Source organism: Peromyscus leucopus, unplaced genomic scaffold (genome assembly GCF_004664715.2).
Source record: "Peromyscus leucopus breed LL Stock unplaced genomic scaffold, UCI_PerLeu_2.1 scaffold_569, whole genome shotgun sequence".
NCBI classification, from domain to species: Eukaryota; Metazoa; Chordata; class Mammalia; order Rodentia; family Cricetidae; genus Peromyscus; species Peromyscus leucopus.
Genome location: NW_023505474.1, coordinates 121,079 through 138,806, shown reverse-complemented (window position 1 = coordinate 138,806; position 17,728 = coordinate 121,079). Strand labels below are relative to the sequence as shown.

At 43.3% G+C, this 17,728-nt stretch overlaps 1 pseudogene; it reads right to left on the bottom strand.

The window, feature by feature from the left end:
• LOC114702706 overlaps positions 1-15,085 on the bottom strand; it is a 63,674-nt pseudogene extending 48,589 nt beyond the window's left edge.
• Between the last annotated feature and the right edge of the window lie 2,643 nt (positions 15,086-17,728).

Genomic DNA, 17,728 nt, shown 5'->3' with positions numbered 1-17,728 from the left:
GAGCCATCTTGTCTATCACAATGCAGTCTCCCTGCAATGTTAGAATTGCACAATCCTTGACCTAGATGAGGAATCAAAGGCTGAATCTTACCAAGATCCTACCCAGCACACCCACATAAAGCTAAAGACTCTAGAAAAATCAACATGCTCTAAATAGGAAGGGAGGAAGGGAGCGTGCAAGCAAGAAGGCTAACTCACTGGCAATATAATTTGTTTTCCACTCTCTTCAAACACCTATAGAATTTCCTAAGGAAATTGACTACATTCACCTGTCTAGGCAAGTTCTAGAAAAGACCTGAGATATGCACAAAACATCTGAAAGAAAAGAGAACGTTTGCCATTTACACTATTCTCTTGAGTAGCAAGGGAAGTTACAGGCAAGGCTTTTTAAAGCTGAAACAAGTGGGGTCAATACCATGCCTTCAGGTGCTCCCAACTCCCCACATTCAACCGCTGCTGTGAGCAACTGACCCTAGCCTGTTCTAAGTGGGCGCCATCCTCACCCGATTCCATTACTCCTGCCAGAGGTATGGAGAATACATGACAGGAAAGAACAAACACTAGAGGAGACTGAGAAAAGAAGAAAAAGAAGATGAACTTTCATTACTAAACAATTTTAAATTACTCAAACGCCAAAGGACCACTCACTCCACTGCCTAACCTCAACTGTGATAAACCAACATTCTCGGCCTGGCTTTCCCCATCTCCTAACCCACCCAAAGCAAGCAATGTTCATTTCATCAGAGCATTTCCTGACCACCCCATGAGCTCCAAATTGTCAAAAAACCAAGTGACCTTGATTTGAGGAGTAGAAAGACTTAAGATTCTCCTATTATGAAGCTAAAAAGAAGACCCAGTAGACTCTTCCAAATGACCAGGTTTCAAGTCCTAGCACCCACATAGTGGTGCACAATTATCTGTAACTCCACTTCCAAGAGACCAGACATCCTCTTCTGGCACATGGTAGAAGACAAACATGCAAACAAAGTACTCATAAAATGAAAAACAAAATCTTAACAAACAACAAACCACTAGAAGATTGTTCTGTTTGATGGTAGTCTGTTAATGTTGCTGATGGAACTGCAACTGAACTTCCTAATTGCTCAGCACGTGCCTACACTAGGCATTCCTTGGACTAGTAAGGCCAAGTGTTTGTTCCCTATCACTGCCTTCCTTTCTTCCTATCCAAAAACTACACACACACACACACACACACACACACACACACACACACACACACAGAGGCACTTGTGTGCCACAGATGAATGGCAGTAAAACGACAACCTTCAAGAATCTATTCTCTCCCTCTACTGGGTCCCAGGGATTGAACTCACGTCTTCAGGCTTGGTGATAAGAGTCTTTACTAATCAACCCACTTTGCTAGTTCTATTTTATTCTTATAGGAGAACATGACTCACAGAGACTGAAGTGACAATCACAGACCCTGTATGGGTCTGAGCTAGGTCCTCTGTATATATGTTATGGTTGTGCAGCTTAGTGTTCTTGTGGGACTCCTAAGAGTGGGAGTGGGGGTGTCTCACACTCTTTTGCCAGCTCTTGGAACCCTTTTTCTCCTGCTAGGTTGCCTTGTCCAGCCTTGATATGTAGGTATGTGTCTAGTATTGTAACTTGTATGCCATGTTGGGTTGACATCCCTAGGAGGCCTGCTCTTTTCTGAAGGGAACCAGAAGTAGATGGGGGAGGGGGGGTTGGAGGGCTGGGAGGAGTGAAGGGAGGGGAAAGTTCAATCAGGATGTAATATATACGAGGGAAGAATAAATTAAAAATAAATTAGGAAATTATTTTTCTTCTTAGGCAAAGTGACACATGCCTATATTTCCAGCACTCTCCATGATAAGGGAAGAGGATCCTGAGTCCACCAACCTGTGCTCAAAATGACATGGAAGAAAGGGGATTGTTTTCCTTTTGTTTCAATTTTTTTGTGTCAGGGTCTCATTATGAAAGCTGACCTCAAACCTAATGAGATCCTCCTGCCTCTGCTTCTACTTCTCAACATGCTGCCTCAAAATTAAATAAATCACGGCTGGGCAGTGGTGGCGCACGCCTTTAATCCCAGCACTCGGGAGGCAGAGGCAGGAGGATCTCTGTGAGTTCGAGGCCAGCCTGGGCTAGAGTGAGTTCCAGGAAAGGTGCAAAACTACAGAGAAACCCTGTCTCGAAAAACCAAAAAATAAATAAGTAAATCACAAAAGAAAAAAAATTGTTTTTAAAAAGATTTATTTTCTTTCATGTATTATTGTTTTGTACATGTGCACCACATGTGTGCTGCTGCACAAGGAGGTCAAATAAGGGCATTGGATCCCCTGAAATTTGAGTTATAGATGGTTGTGAGTCACATGGGTACTGAGAACTGAACCCTGGTCCTCTGCAAGAACAAATGCTCTTAACTCCTGAGAATATCTCTCTAGCCTCCTCAGCTAGAAGAAAACAAAACAAAATACAAAAAACTTAGGACTATCATATTACTGGGTCGCATGAATTTATGTAGCTTTATTCTCAGCCACCCAAGAAGTATACACATTTTAGCATTTTCAACAATGCTTTAGAAACTGACCAAGTAGGGGCTAGAATGACAGTCCAACTATTAAGAGCACTCAACTCTTCTTGCAGAGGTTCCCAGCACCCACATGGCAGCTCACAACTGTCCCTAACTCCAATTTCAGGGCATCTGACAACCTGTTTTCACCTCCACAGGCACCAACACATAGTCTTGCTGTGCATGCAAAACACTCATAAATATAACAGCAAGTATTTTTAAAGTCTTAATTTAGAATGACAATCAAGTTTAATGATACACATATGAATGAAGATGCCATAATGATCTGGGAATGGAAGTCCATGCCTGTAATCCCAGAATTTAGAGGTATAAAAACAGGAGGATCAAGAACTGGAGGCCAACCTGATCTATAGAAGTTCAGTATTGGAGAGTGAAACTGGGTCTTAAGGTTTGCTAGGCACTTGTACTGAGTTTAAGCCTAGCCCCATGACAGTTTTAAATGTGTAGTCAAACAGTAAGCTCCAAATTCAGTGAGAGACCCTGTCCCAAAGGTAAGGTGGAGACTGGCTTGGTTTTGAACACCTTTAAGCCCATCTTTTGGAAGACAACAAGAGGCCGGCAGATCTCTTGCTTAGCAGGCCAACCTGACCTGAATTAGAGTTCCAGGCCAGCCAGGATTACATTGTTAAGACCTATCTCTAAATAAGAAAATAAATAAGTGATAAAAAAAAAACAAGGTATAGAGTGAATGAGAAAGGAAAAAAAAACATCTGGCCTCTAGGCATACAGGCGCAGGCTCCTGCATATACTCAGACACTATACATATTCCACCTTCAGAGACTAAGCAAATGCTAGGCATATTCTATGGACAGGACAGTATCTGAGACCAAAAAAGCTTTACATTTTAAAGTATTTTCTTGTGGTAATAAGCTCTACATAGTATCAAAGATGTTATGGAGAGACTACAGGGCCGAGGATGTGGCTCTGCTGGCAGAGTGCCTGCCTAGCATGCTTGAAGCCCTGGGTTCAATCCCCTGCATGTCATAAACAAGGTGTGGTGGCACATATCTGTAATATCAATATTTGGTAGTTTGAGGCAAGAGGATCGAGTTCATGACCAGTCTCATAAAGAAAGGAGGGGAGAGGGAGAGGGGAGGGAAGAGGGGAGGGGAGGGAAGAGGGGAGGGGAGGGGCGAGGGAGAGGTAAAGGTATTCAAGCCAAAGTATCAGTAGTTACTACTCTGTCAAGAGTATTCAAGTAGAACTGGTCAGTTCTATCTTAGCATAGTGGTGCACACCTTTACTCCTAGCACCTGGGAGGCAGAGGTAGGTGGACTTCTGTGGTCTGTGAGTTCAAGTACAGCCAAGACTTCAAGTACAGCCAAGACTACATAAAGAGACCCTGTCTCAATAATAATAAAAGGAGGAGGACTGTTCTCACCGGCTAGTGTGTGTTTTCGAGGATTACTGTGACCATTAGCAATGCGGTGCCATTGCACCAATTAATATGCCTGTGGGCTGACCCATGTGGCTTTCTCACCATTGCTATAAATGGCAACACAGTGTAAAAGGCAAATTCATTGTAGTATCTATCATTATGAAAAAACTTTGAATTCATAAACATTTCAGTGAGTTCACAGGTTGCCAGATCATATACTGAGAACAAAGGGACTAAGTGACAATTATTTTCAGTGGTTATAAACTCTGACAAGCAAAATGCCTTTGTATAAACACACACAATGCAAAATTGCAAAACATTAAAAGCATCACAAAGCATTCTAACCCATCTATATATAGTTCATATCTCAGTTTCAAAATGGCATTGGCAGAAAAATCAGTAAATCTCCAAACAGAAATAATATTAAAACAAAATACCTACTCACTCATAAGTGGATTCTAGACATAAAATAAAGAACAATCAGACCGCAACCCATAGGAAAAAAAAAAAAAATACGGGCAGTAGAATGCTCGCCTCGTACATGCAAGGTCCTCAGTTCTAGGTTCCATTACCGGAACTAGCTTCCCCTAAAATAAAGCATATTGTAAACATAAAGCAAAAAGACCAGTTGTCATGGTGGCATGTAATCCTAGTACTTGGGAGGTAGACGCCCAAGAATGGACTTCAAAGTCCACCTCTATCTTGGCTAAACAAAAATTAAACAAAACAAACAAAAACACTGCAAAATACCTTTATCTGAATTAAAATAAGAGAAACAGTATCTTGCTCTATATCCCACACTGGCCTCAAACTCATGGTCCTCTTGCCTCAGCCTCCAGAAAGCTGTGATTACAGGTAGAGCCACAGAGCTCAGGTTGGAGATCAGCATTTGAAATCAAATTGCATTAGGAAAATGAAGGCAAGATAAGCATCTTAGTGGCTCCACTTGCACAAGATTACAGTTAATACATTAACCTTCTCAACAAGGTCTGCTTACTTCACAGGGTTTATGGAGATTAGTGAACAAATACACACAAAGCAATGGTCTAGGAGTAGCGATTCAGGCCAGTCATCTCAGCACTTTGGGAGGTTGAGGCAGGAAGCAGACTGCTGTGAGTTCTGGGCCAGTCTGTGCAATAGAGTAAGAAAGCATCTCCACATACAAAAAAGTAAGATAGACCAGTGAGATGTCTCAGTGGTTAAGACTCTTCTGACGGATGATGTGTGTTCAATCCCCAAGGACTTACATTAGCAGAACACTGACTGATCCCAAGTTCTCTATCTCCCACCATGTGGGTCATCATCACACAATATATACATAAATGCAATCTTAAAAATAAACAATAAGATGAAACAAAAAGCACACCACATGAAAGTGTGTATTCTATAAATGCTCAATAATGCTAGCAGCTGTCATTACGTAACAGCCAGACAACTCTTCTACACACTTGGCCCAGACAGAAAACTCTAATCTGTGTCCAGGTTTTTATTTATTTCCTTCTATTAAGGAAGCAACTTGGAACTCCTTAATGACTTAATTATAATTTCTATCTTCACCTCAGGTAAGACAAGGGAAACAACACAACTGAAAATACTAGCCAAATACCTATCTTCAATATTCCAATTTCCCCATAAAGAGCTAACTTACACAGTCATCTTTCTTCTTACAACTAACCAACCCTGAAGATGAACCAGGCAAGCACACATCAGCAAATAAGGCAACCTGTCTACTCATTCAAGCAATCTTTCATCTCTCACAATTTAACTTATTCCACAATTCCCAAGGACTTCACTGATTTTAAATTGATTATAAAATTACTATTAGAGTATTAAATAATGTTTAATTTCCAATTTATTTTCAAAACTTGAGACAAATGCCAGATAACTCACTTTTAATAATCATTATTTCTTACAGGTTTTTATCACTAAACGTATTTAAAAAAAAAAAAACTTACTACCTTAAAATATAACCAAGAAATTGTCTGATACTACAGACTGCCATTAAGGTTATTTACTGGGCAAATTTACATACATTGAGTGACAGCCCTTGCCATGAATTGACTCGATCCGTCAGTAGCAAAGCTAGTGCTGAAAGGTATCCCATGTCAAAGAAAGAATACTAAATAAGACCATTGCTATTAGTTTTAGAATATGGCCCATGGGTCAATCAATGCTTTAAAAGCCTGCAAAACAAGCTTCTACCATTTTTTTCTAACTTACCTTCATGCCTAAACTTAAACACATATACTACTATAAGGAACAGAGACTGTATTAAAGTCTACCATTAACCATACAGAATAGATTTTTAAAACATGATTTGGTATACCCTAAAGACTGGTTATTTCTCCAGAGTTTTATGTCCTTATTTGGTAACATATTTAGACCATTTCCATTTAAGAAGTATTTTCCAAGAACCAGTTCACAAGTCTAAACCCTACCAAAACAGGAAGCAAAGAACTGAAAAGATACAATGCATTTTAATTCAGGTTTCATAAAATCAAGTTTTATGTACCAAAATCCTATCCTAAAATAATTTCTTATAACACAAAACTTAAGACTGTCAAATATGCAAATCAGCAAAAATATAAAGTGAAAATCATATTAAAAAAATTAAATAAAACAGGGTGTAGTAGTGCACTCCTGACATCCTACCATTTGTGAGGTTGAAGCCAAAGGATCACAAATTCCAAAGGATTCTCTGATACTCAGTGAGTTTGGGAGTTTGAGTTTAGGAGTGCTATATAAGGAGTTTTGAGGCCAGCCTGAGCTACATGAGATCCTGTCTCAAAGAGTGAATGGAAGGAGGGAGAATCCCTGTTGTTTTACTGTTTTCTATCTTGTTAAATTCATACTTTAAAAACAATAGATGGGAAAAGATGAAGTGGTGCGAGCATAAAAATGGGACAGTGAGTGGGGCAGTAGTGGTGCACACCTTCAATTCCACTACTCTGAAGAGACAGGAGGATCTCTGAGTTCAAGGCCAGCGTGGTCTACGGAGTGAGTTCCAGAACAGTCAGGGCAACAGAGATACCCTAAAAAAAAGGGACAGCTTGTGGCCCTCTGTTGATGCATTGGGTGGTACAAGCTCATCATACTACTCCACACACTTTCTGTAAAGCTCAGAACCTGTGTAATCCCATTTTAAGTGGCAAAAAGATGCAGACAGATACACACACACAAAAAAAAACGGACAGTCAATAATTAGGAAAAATGAAGCAAGTGATAGCATGGAGCCCCACTGGTTCAATAGTAAACACGAACATGGTGCTAACTATGCAAGCAGACTCCCAAATGAACCACACATGTGCTACAGCATCATGGCACTCACATGGCACTGAGGGCAAAGAGATGGGGCTCATAATGGAAACAGCTTAGTCTTCATCTACAAGAAAGAACTGAGTTGGAAGCATACAAAATTAATACAGATATATCATTTTCCTATGGGTATCTATTATTTTACAAGAAGAGTTAACACTTGATCTCAGGATCACAGACCAGAGAGCGAGGCCAGTACTACATTTCACCTAAAGCCATTAGCAGAGCACTGGATTCAAAAACAAACAAACCTATATGCACATGCCACCTTCCCCAAATAACACACTACATTTTAAAAGTCAAAATAGAGCCGGGCGGTGGTGGCGGGAGGCAGAGCCAGGCGGATCTCTGTGAGTTCCAGGCCAGCCTGGTCTACAAAGTGAAAGGTGGAGGGAAGGAGGGAAGGAGGGAGGGAGGGAGGGAGGGAGGGAGGGAGGGAGGGAGGGAGGGAGGGAGGGAGGAAGGAAGGAAAGAAAGAAAGAAAAGAAAGAAAGAAAGAAAGAAAGAAAGAAAGAAAGAAAGAAAGAAAGAAAGAAAGAAAGAAAGAAAGAAAGAAAGAAAGAAAGAAAGAAAGAAAGAAAGAGAAAGAAAATGTCAGCCGGGTGGTGGTGGTGGTGGTGGTGGTGGTGCAGCACACCTTTAATTCCAGCACTCAGGAGGCAGAGCTAGGCGGATCTCTGTGAGTTCGAGGCCAGCCTGTTCTACAGAGTGAGATCCAGGACAGGCACCAAAACTACACAGAGAAACCAAAAAAAAAAAAAAGTCCAAGTCAATAAAAAATAACAGACACCTATCTATATACCAACCTGCTTAAGGCACCCTGACCTCATGAGAACTCCCTCCCATCTGCTTAGAGAGGCTGCTTTTATGCTAATTAATAGCTTCTTTTTGTGATCTTACTAGGTTCATATTTTTCTCTATAATCTGTTTGTTTAGACTTTGCTAGGGCAAGTAAAGAATGTGTATAGTGAAGGGAGCAAATAAGAGCAAAGTACAATGTTACATACACAGGAAGATGTCATAAAGTCATTACACTAACTACAGAATTCTTTAAAAGCCCAAGCACAGTGACACTGGCCGATAACCCCAGTACTTGGGAGGTGGAAGCAAGAGGATCAGAAGTTTAAGGCCATCCACAGCTGTACAGAGTTTGAGGTTCCACACATAACATTTACCATGCCTTCACTTTGGCCAACAAAGCTTTAGTAGCTATTTTAAAGACCATATATACTCTCTGGGCTATAGAGATGTCTCAGGAGAAAAGAACAATGGCTACTCTTCCAGAGAACCTCAGTCCAAATACCAGCACCCACATGGCAGCTCACAACTGTCTGCAACTGCAAGTCTAGATCATCTGACCTCCATAGGTTAAAGGCACACACATAGTACAAAGATGTATGTGCAGGCAAAACATACACACATAAAATAGTAAAACAATCTCACAGTTTCCTCACACTCTAATTATCCCTTACTTGCTCTAAGCACTGAAGTGACAATAAATCTTTACAAGGCTCTCAAGAAGGGCACACTCATGTACACCTGTAATACCAGCAATACCAGCACTGAGGCGGGGAGATCTTGAGCTCCATGCCTGCATAGGTTACACCACATAAGAGTACCAGGCCACAAGAGACCCAGTCTGAAAAAACAGGCCAGGTATGACAGAGGTAGGTAGAGGTGGATCTCTGTGAGTTCAAGGCCAGCAAGCAAGTTCCAGGTCAGCCAGAGCTACATGTGAGACCATGTCTCAACAACAAAACAACAACTCTGCCTATTCTCATAAGCAAGACAGTGTTCTTTCTGTTTTTGTAGGTATAAAGTTCATTTAAACATCAAACTAACACTAAGTCAGGGTTTACAACAAGTCTTTTACAATGGAGCAAAAGCATGGGTGAACTGATGGGCCCCACACCACAGTGGTGTTACCAGTCCAGGAAAATCCAAGACTTCAAGTGCAATAGTGTTACAGTGACCTTAGAGACTCTGAGAACTCCATGCTAGGAGAAAATCAGAAGACAAATTTCAGTGCTTCAACTTCCTCTCAAACAAGAAGCTGTTCCAAAAGGTAAAGCACAAAAGCTGCATGCCTGCAGACCCATGTAGACAGAACAGTATCGCAGCATGGATGTTGTTCTACCTCGGCCCCATTTAGGACCAAACACAGCAAGAGCCTGTGGCCAAGTGTCAAGCTTGTTTCTGTACTTAAAACTCCTGAGCCTTGAGAAGTCAGTCCAGTTACAACTTATTATTAATTAAGGCCCCTACTGAGTCAGCACCGTAAAACATATCCGTAGTAATAATATGGGGCTACCTCCTTCTAACATCTTTGGGAACTACAAGAACAGAAAATAAGAAACAGCAGAAATCACTTCATCTAGTTCTTGCCATTTTTATGTCTAAGTACAGGAACCCAGAAGGGCTTTAACCTCTCATTTATGTTGGAGCAAGGGCTCCTGCTTTCCCTGTTAAAAAGCTGCAAAACTAGAAATAAAAGGCTGCCAAGTAAATCAAATGTGAGTGCCAGAAGTTCACCCCAACTATCCTACCTTCTACCTCTTTTCTTCCCCTTTCAAAAACCTAGCAACAGTAACACTGACTTTTACTCAAGATATTCGATGCCTACTGTGTGCCAGGCTCTGTTCTAGGCAGAGCAGTTTACACAGAACATTTGCAGAGAAACAAAGATCAGTCTGGCACTAGGCTTACAGTGTAACAGTAGAGGTTCAAGGCACTAAATATAGTATCTATTTAATAAAGTGCTGTAAAAGAGATTTTAAAAATGATTTCCACAAGAGGTAATTAAAAGGTTATAGGTGTGACTGAGGATGAGCAGGATTCTGATAAGAGAACAATTATAGGAGGATATCAGACATACCAGTATGGGATCAGCAAGCTGGAGATGTACCTGAGTGAACAGCAATTGCCTAGCATGCACAAGGCTCTGGTTCAACCTCCCCCCCTCAAAAATCACAAGTACAGTGCATAGGGTTTGATTGTACAGTTCAGTTGGCCTCATTAGCTTAAGAGGAACCATATTGAATAAATGTCAAACTTGGCCAGCTGAAATTTAGCTTTTTAATCCAATAGATCCAATGATCCACTAAAGATTTCCAAGAAAGCTGGGCGGTGGTGGCACATGCCTTTAATCCCAGCACTCCAGGGAGGCAAAGCCAGGTGGATCTCTATGATCTGTGAGTTCGAGACAGCCTGCTCTATACAGCAAGATCTAGGATAGGCACCAAAACTACAGAGAAACCCTGTCAAAAAAAAAAAAAAAAAAAAAAAAAAAAGATTCCGAGAATAATGACAATCAGGATTGTTTAAAATTAACTCAGAAGTAAAACACAGAAAGAAAAATGGGACTTATTTAAGAAGTTAACTACAGCAGGGCGTGGCAGCCACACCTTTAATCTCAGCACTGGTGAGGAAGCAGGTGGAGCTCTTTGAGTTCAAGGCCAGCCTGGTCTATGGAGGTAGCTTCAGGACAACCTGATCTCAAGAGAAACCCTATCTTGAAAAACCAAAAACCAAGCCAAAACAAAAAACCTACAATGCAGACAGCAGATTGGATCAAAAGTGGACAAATGGGAAGGCAGGCACAGAAGCTGAAAGCATTACACAAGTACATCAGCATGCCCTGGCGCGGCCGGCTGGCCGGCTGGCTTCAAGGAGACAGTCACACATCGCAAGCCACTGACAGCAAAGAAATTACAAAGGATCCTTAAAAGAAAGCAGGCAATCTAAAGGTGGAGCTAGAGGCAACCATTTAAAGACTGTAATCTATATCTATAGGCCATGCATAATAATCATATTCCACATTAGAAAAAAAAGCAAAACTTCCCCTTGATGAACATAATAGACAAAGATATACAAACTACAGTTTTCCAAGAATCTGCCAATCAAAGCAGAAATAACTTGAAAACAATGCTATCTATGTACTTATGAAGACATGATACTAGAACAAGTCCTGTTCTTCCTGAAGCACACACTCCAAGTCCTGACATTTTAAGATGTTAAGAATGTGTTGTCAGGCGGGCGGCAGAGGCGCACACCTTTAATCCCAGCACTCGGGAGGCAGAGGCAGGCGGATCTCTGTGAGTTCGAGGCCAGCCTGGTCTACAAAGCGAGTCCCAGGAAAGGCGCAAAGCTACACAGAGAAACCCTGTCTCGAAGAAGAAGAGAAAAAAAAGAATGTGTTGTCACTATAGTATGTAATCTAGAAAGCTATTTAATGAATCAAGAGCAAAGTGAAGCTATTTCACTAACAAACAAGAACTAAACTGATCCATCATATATATTTTGTGTGTGCAATCACAAGCTATCACTTGTTTCAGGTAAGTGATTGATGTTCAGCTTAGAAAATCAATTTCTGATTGAGTGAAGTCTTCTGCCCCATGATTAACAAGCAAACTGAGTTTCTTAAGGGTAGACAGCTTATGTTTCTGGACACCACACACCCCAGTTCTCAGTATTCAGGAGACCTTTGATAAGGGGAATAAACAGAAAGCAACCAAGGAATGTTTTCCAAGTACAGAGTACTTTCATAATGTGGTGAGTATTACACAACACAGAACTAAAGATCCAATATCTGAGTGCCTGCTACTCAACAGGTAATAGAGTTACAAAATCAGTAATACTTGACTCCTCCCTTGAACACAGTATTTATTTCTTTAAATGAGTTCAAGAGAAAACCAGCACACACTGATTTTGTGACCATCACTGAGTCACCCTCTCAAATTCTTTAATTCTTCCAAGTTTCTGGTTTCTCATCTGAAGAAGGGATGAGAACCACCAAAAAACAATGGTGGGAGTGTCTGTAAAATATGATAATTACACCAGTGACTTTCTATAGGACTCACCACACTTAGTACACATCGGTGACAAATGTCACCACACAAACATCTGGCCAGTCAACAGTCTTTGCCCTACCACCACCTGAAAAAAAATCCTCACAACAGCACTCCAAGGACAGCACATTGGGGGGGGGGGGAGAGACACAGACGGACAACCACAACCTCACAGGGAAAGGTACAAGCTAGAGAAAGGGTCATACATTTTCAGACAGAGGCAGGAAGATCTCTGACGTCAAGGCCAGCCAGGAATATTGTTGTGTGTGTGTGTGTGTGTGTGTGTGCACACACACACGCGCGCGCCCCAATCCCACAAACTAAATTTTTCTGAGCGGGTTGGGGATTTAGCTCAGTGGTAGAGCGCTTGCCTAGCAAGCCCAAGGCCCTGAGTTCGATCCTCAGCTCAAAAAAAAAAAATTTCTGAGCTAAGAAATAATGTAACCATCCTTTTAGAGATTATCTGTCTCTACCACAAAAGATCATCTCAAAATGAGTGCAAGACCTTCACATTCCAAAACTTCAGAGAAGTTCTGAAATAAATCAGCAAGCTTTCTATCTCGAAAAGTCCCCTAGAAAAGTGATTTATATCTTATCTATCTTAACCACACATGAATCCCTGCAAGATAAAGTGAATTGGAGCCAGCATTTTTTTCAACAAACATGTTAACCAACACTATAATTCCAAAGTAGTTAAGTTCAAAAGAATCTCAGTCTCCCCATAGAGTAAAGGATGCTGTAGGAACATTTCTGAGCTAAGTGTTGCTGGCATCTATTGCTACTTAATTATCTAACGACAAAACACAAACATCAAAGTCCAGTTATTTGCATGTAGAATTTATATAACAAGGAAACCTTATTACACAAACCTCCAGAGCACTTACTGCTCACCATTTACTTCATTAACTCAATGAAAAAAATAAACAAGACATAAAAAGATAAAGACTTTTTCAGAAAGGTGATTTTTAAACCTATTGTTACACTTTTGGACAACATACACAAAACACTCTCCAAGTGTAATAGGCTCAGTTTAGTTCATGTTTCTTCAGTACCCAAGACTTCCACGACACTATCGGTTGTCACTGTTAAACTTTCTTACCTTCTGCTACATCATCATCGACTGCTCCTTTCACCTGAGAAAAACACCACTGAATATCATTCCCTCCTCCAGCTCCTAGAAGAAGAAAACACAGCAATTAAAACTGAGTTCTGTTCTGTTTACTCGCATAAACATGGAGATGGTATCTGAGACTAGCATGACACTCCCCACATACACAGCCACCACTAAGTCCATGGATTTGGAACCAAATGAGGCTCCAATACTTGGTAGAGCATTCAAAACAAAACTGCAGGTATGAAATATTCAAAGGCATACAGTCTATCAATCATTATCATCGTACAGATATTCAAAGCCTCATTTCCACTTCCCCTTCCCTTGAAGACAGTCAGAGCCTTTCAAGTAAGACCTACCAGGAAAAAAAAGTAAATAGCAAAAGTTAGTTTCTTAAATGTACAAAAGGCCTACAGAAGAGTTATAAGGCTAAACTACCATGAAATATAGAACGAAGAGAAAACTTCGGGAACATTACTGCCCGAGAGGAGGGATGATTCATGTGAACTCTACCACCGAAGCATGGACACAGCAAACACAACACCCAACTGCATTCATTAGGAGCAAATCACTGGCTGCAGACACAGGAAAAGGGGTGGCGATGAATGCTTGGGACAAGATAGTCCAAGGCTGCTTCTGCCTCCCTTCACCTAACCAGAGAACCCAGAGGGCCGGAAAGAGCAACTCTGCTAATTTCTCATCTCCTACAAGACAGTTCCAATCATCATTTCACAGCAAGGTCAAAGGGCTGCTTGTTTGTATAGCAAACTGTAAACCAGCCAACGTAACTTCTTAAAAGTCCTGTTATCTATGCAAACATTGAAAAAGACAAGGAAAATTGGTTTAATCTCAGACACTGCCCAGAACTGAGGAGGAAATGGGGCTGGAGGGAGGACGACTCCTGGATTTCTGGAAAAGAAACCGAATCTCAATCTAGAATTACTCTACTAGCTGAAGGGATTCAAGACCAAAATGTACAGAGATAACTGACCCTCAAAGGCCATTAACCCTCGCTTTTCCTTTACCTATTCCTTGCTAAATTATTCCCAATCGGGTTTTCTCCGTGCTTTTTCACCCCCGCAAGCTTTTATGAAATCTCTCTCTCTCTCTCTCTCTGGCTATTTATATCACTGAACTCCACAACTATTTAACTCCGAGAAACCCTTCTGGGAAAAGGACATCTGCACAAATGATCCTGTGCAAAATGCAAAGTTTATATTACCTGTTCCTCCCCCCTCCAACACACACACAAACACACACCAATCTTTAACAACTTCTATTAAAGGCCTAGCACCGTGAGTGACAACGAGTAAGAAGTCACGGAAGGGAGCACCATCGTCACGAAATTCAGGGTTACACCCTCAAAAAACCTGACCTACCCATAATGTGTGTGCATTGCTGGGGGGGGGGGGGGGCGGGGAGGGGGAGAGGCATATGACTCCATTGTATTTTAACTTGCAAAGCGCTCTTCCTTCCATCAGGGCAGAGTGTGTCTCTACAGGAAGGCGGGCGGCAGACCGGGAAGAGCGGAATGAGTATGTGCAGAGGGAGCAGGGTGCAGAGGGGAGATCCATCTGCACTCCGGCACCCGCCCCACCCACGCAGTCCCCCGCCCCCACCCCACCCGTGCCCGTGTTCGTGCGGTGCCAGGCCCGGGGCCCAGCCTCCAGGCCCCACCATCCCAGCCAGCCCAAGTGCCAGGCCCGCCCGCCCGCCCGCCCCGCACTCGGCCAGCGCCCCAGGCCAAGGCCCCGCCGCCACGGTCGCTAGGGGGTGACGGAGAGCGCCTAGAGGAAGCGGGCACCCTGTCAGCCGGCCGAGGGCCGTTTTCTCCTTTACCTGCCATGTCGCGCTGCAAATGAATGGCCCTGCCGGGCTCCTCGGGGTCTCCGCGGCCGGGCTCAGCCCCTCACCTGGGGATGAGGGGATCGAGGGCGCGGATGGAGGCGGATGGCACCTGAGGGGGGAGGGGACGGGGACCGGGGCGGAAGGGAAGCGGCCCGGGCAAAGCGGACGGCAGGATGGTGGCTTTCACTCGGGGCGTCCCCTCTCGTGCTCCTTCTCCTGCGGCGCGGCGGCGGCAGCAGCGGCGGCGGTGGCGGCGGCGGCGGCGGCTACGACAGCGACGGCGGCCGCGGCGGCAGGGGCAGGCGACTCCACTTTCAAAATGGCGCCCGCTGGCTGGCCGTGACGTCACTCTAGGGGGCGGAGCGCCCCTGGGTGGGCTGCGCCGTGCTGGTCACGCCTCCTTCCTGCCGCGCTCTGGCTCCGCCCCCGCCGCTGCGACCTGCGGAGTGCCCTGCGCTGCGCTGGGGCGGTGGTTAGCTGCTCTGGCTGTGGGCTGTGCAAGTTGGCCCACGGTGCCCAAGTGGGCGCGCTGGCCTCTCTGCGCCGCACACGGTCCCAAGCCCTTGCCCCAGGGCCGGGACTCTGGATGGTCTCATCTGTCTACTGGAGAGCACCCCTTTTGATGCTCCAATGACACTGTGGGGTGAGCAACCAGGGACACCAAAATAAAGGCACAGTGATGCATACTCGCTGCCTAGCCAAGGTGAGAGTTCACGGAGCCCAAGGGACACAACTGGGCTGCTTCCATCTGGGTGAATTAGATTACCTTCTCATGGATGAGAGTTCTTGGCTACTTACTGCAAGCAGTTTTAAGAATAGCCCGGCAGGCGGTGGCACACGCCTTTAATCCCAGCACTCGGAGGCAGAGCCAGGCGGATCTCTGTGAGTTCAAGGCCAGCCTCGTCTACAGAGCGAGATCCAGGACAAGTATCAAAACTACACAGAGAAACCCTGTCTCAAAAAAAAAAAAGAAAGAAAGGAAAGAAAGAGAGAGAGAGAAGAGAGAGAGAGAGAGAGAGAGAGAGAGAGAGAAGAAAAGAAAGAAAGAAAGAAAGAAAAGAAAGAAAGAAGAAAGAAAGAAAGAAAGAAGAAAAAGAAAAAGAATGGCTCCCGACAGAAAGTTGAATGTGTTGTGAATGGCACAAAAAGTGGCCGAAGTCTGTTCAAATAAAAGTGGTAAAATCAATGATTAAGAAGCTGTGTTCTGGGCTGGAGAGATGGCTCAGCCGTGAAAGGCTAGGCTCACAACCAAAATATAAGAAGCTGTGTTCTGCTGGCTGTGGTGACACCCGCCTATAATCTCAACAGCACTTTGTGAGGTAATGTAAGAGGCTCCAAATTTCAAGCATAGCTGAACTAGATATTGAGTTTGAGGCTATCTATATGAGACCCTGCCGCACATACACACATCACACACAAAAATTAAACCGAATCTATTTAAATGTAGCCTCTTGCAGTCAGACTTCCCTGCCAGTTTCCCCCATTTGCTTGTCTCCTTTAACTAGATTGAATGTCCTTGTTTCATAGCGGTGGCACACTCCTTTAATCACAGAGCTCTGGAGGCAGAGGCAGGCAGATCTCTGTGAGTATGTATGAGGCCAGCCTGGTCTACTGAGCTAGTTCTGAGGGGAGGGGGAGAGGGGAACGGGAGGGGGGCAGGGCGGGGAAGGCACACAGAAATACTGTCAGCTCCAAAGGAAACTCCCAATTCCCCAAACTCCAAAGGGCAGTCCAGATATCCAGAAATGAGCTCAACCTGGACAATAGGAGGATTTCTAGCAGTTAGATTTAAAAAACAAAAAACAAAAACCCACCATTCCTTAGGAACTTGTGAAGTCAGTTCCCTTTACCAAAAATAAAAAAAAAAAAGAGTCATTTCCTCACCTGTGGTGGAAAGGACACATGGCGACCTGTGGTGCCAATTAGCATATTAAAGCGCATGCTGGTATGTATCACTAGTACCTGTTACACATTTCAAAGTCCATGCTGGCATCCCAGCCCTTCTCCCTCCCCTTCCCTCAACCCCCTCCAGCTCTCAGGCTTTCCTCACCCAGCTACTCCTTCTCCTCACAACCCTGTTGTTCTCACTGTGTCTTCTCTAACCTCTATCCTCTGCCAATCTTCCTTCTCTGGCCATGCCCGGTCAACTTCTTTCTCTTTCTTCCCTGGACTCTTCCAAATGCCTCTGGCTGCTCTCTCTCCTCTGTAATAAAACCTCCCCTTCACCGTACTATGAAGTGGTCATGTTGTCAGTTATACAAATAGTCTCATAAAGTATAAGGCACTTTTCTGTTTTTTAAACCACATTAAAATGATCTCAGTCGGTGTCTGTTATTACACTGAATTCTTTGAGGCTAGGAAGTATGTTACTCACCTCCCTATCACCAGCCACATAATTCATGGGATTAATGGATGAATAAATAAGTCTTTCTGACTTGGGAAGAAAAACCATTTCAATGTTGGCCCCTTAAGGTCACTATATTTAAGTGTTTTCACTCAGTCAGTTTTTTTTTTAATTTTTTAAGTTTTAATTTTATCCTATGTGTGTGCGTGTTCTGCCTGCATGTGTGCCTGTGCACCATGGGCATGCCTAGTGCCCTCAGAAGTCAGAAGAGTGTCAGACCCCCTGCAACTGGAGTTACAGACAGTTG